This window comes from Montipora foliosa, chromosome 2 (genome assembly GCF_036669935.1).
Source record: "Montipora foliosa isolate CH-2021 chromosome 2, ASM3666993v2, whole genome shotgun sequence".
In the NCBI taxonomy this organism is placed as follows: domain Eukaryota; kingdom Metazoa; phylum Cnidaria; class Anthozoa; order Scleractinia; family Acroporidae; genus Montipora; species Montipora foliosa.
Window position 1 is genome coordinate 28,112,291 of NC_090870.1, and position 2,500 is coordinate 28,114,790.

A 2,500-nucleotide genomic window follows, 5' to 3' on the forward strand; every position below is an offset into this window, starting at 1 on the left:
ACAGGGATACTATGAGGTTCCTTTGGCTCAAAGATGTGGCCAAATCTGCGAATAATCCAGACAATTTGGTCGTCTACAGATTCTGTCAAGTACTTTTCGGAGACCTATTGAGAAGCTTTACCCTCTTGAAGTGTTATCCGAGGAAGATCACTTGCAAGACTCTAAAGAGAAATTTAAGAACCCTGAAGAAATAAGGTCGACGAGCGAAAAACGAACACAACGAGCTAGTGCTCAACGAGCTGCACTGAAAATAAAGGAACTCTCTAGACTTAATGAACTTTAAATACTACTACCTTACAATTTTGCAAATCTCTATAATCGACATTATATTGATGGCCCGGGAAAGTGTGATGAAATCAGTACATTAAAGGTAAATTATGTACGTATAATTAGTCACATTATGTACGTCACTAATCAGGTACAAAAAGCCTTCACTGAATGGAATAAACACAAGATCATAAACACTTCAGTCTGATTGATATCTCCGAAAGTTATAGTGCGTTCGGGGGGTAGTGCTTGTCCAGTTTCCATTCTTCAACAGTATTTGAGTAGGTTGAACATTGATCCTCACTCGGATGAGTTAATTTTCAGGCAGTTGGTTAAGACCAAGTCGTCTTATAAGATGGTTAGCAAAGACAAGCCAATTAGTTATTCCACTTTTAGAGATCATTTATCAAAAAGTTTGCGTTGTGTAGTACCGGACCCTTCTGTTTATGGCACCCACTTGTTTAGGTCAGGTGGGGCTTCCACGGCTGCCAATAGTGGAGTGGGCGATCACGTCTTTCAGAGGTATGGGCGATGGAAGAGTGTTTCAGCCAAGGACGGCTATGTTAAAGATGATATTGCATCTAGGATTTCAGTATCTAAATCCTTAGGCTTTTAGCTTCTAGGCAGTTGTCTACTTCTTCAAGCCCTTTTCTTAGGCCTCTATACGTGTTTCTTCATTATTGTACGCCGGTGCTCGGCCGAAACATGCAAAATAAACCTAATGGTTCAATGTATTGGTTGTCTGTTGTGTAGTGTAGCTGAAATATGGAATTTCTGGCCATTGAGTGCCAACGAATAAGCCAGAAATTAAATATTTCTGCGGCACGAGAGCAGCAGGCTAAGGGCCTGGGCCCTTGAGTATAGACGCATTATGGGTAAAGTGATATGGGTATTTAAGCTTGTGATTGCACGTGGGCAATCAGTATAGGCCGACACCATCTCAGTTATTACTAAGTTTGTTTGTTTTTTGTCAGTACGTTCTGGCCGCCGTTCTAACCACCATGTTTGTTAGTGGTTGCTAAGCTCTAGGTATGTCTCATTGTCATGTGCTGTGAAGGCGATTTCTGTGAAAGCAACAGTATTGTACGCTGGTGCTCGGTTTCTTCATTATTGTACGCTGGTGCTTGGCCAAAAAATGCAAAATAAACCTAATGGTTCAATGTATTGGTTGTCTGTTGTGTAGTGTAGCTGAAATACTACACTTATCAGACCTGAAGCCCAGCGGGTCATTTATTTTCATTTACCCAGAGCTTTGTTTTTATATTATGATCAATAGGTATACAGTGAAGCCATAGAAAGTCATTATAGGGAAATCTCAGTTATTGTCTAGAAGTACCATTGGCAATGTTTTTGTGCTAAAATGTGGTTGCTGAAAATTTGCATTTATAGCACTCTTCTTAACCTATGTCGGACGGAAAAGTAACTTAGGTTATGTCATTTGAAGGTTAGTAATGGTCTGTGGATTGATACGCGAGCCATCAAAAGTTAAGGAAAATTTCATCCTACTGGAAGCGGGACTTTGAGCTCAACTGAGACAAAATCGTTTTTCGCAAATTTACATGAAAGGAAGCGGTATTTGGAAAAACTAACTACAGCTCAGTTTGTTTCTCACTAGGGACTACCTATGAGCAAAATATAAACAAAATCGATTTTTTGACTTGTCCCACAACTTGGTCGATATTTGTGGAAAGCCGCTCTTAAAATTGTCATGAATTTAACCACAGGACTTAGTACTTGGAAACTAGTTTCACGTTTCATCAGGCACAACTGTTTTATTTTAATTCTGGTTTGCATGTGATGTCATGGTGGATTCAAAAGAGAAAGAAACAAAGTGCCAGAAAAATAGCGGGGTTGACTATTCATTTCCGATATCCGAATACACAAAGAATTAAAGCTGGATTTGCCAGTCAGAGATCGATATTTACAGAAAATAGCGGCAATTGGAATTGATCCGGTGTTAGTCGAAGGGAAGGACTTTAAGCCGGACTGCTTGCCTCCTGTTGAATCCACAGATATTTTGTGTTATGTTGTCTTGGAGACAAGTTTCTATACTCAGCAACAGTTTAAAGCTTTCCAAAGTCTTGAAGCATATAACCAAATGGTCTCTGGTTTTATTGCCAGCGTACAAGGCCACATCATCGCCAACAAATTTCTTGTTTTAGCAAAGGTGAGACATTCCCAGTGTACGAACGACTCTAATTTCATGTTGGGTTATCACGGAACGACAAGGGAC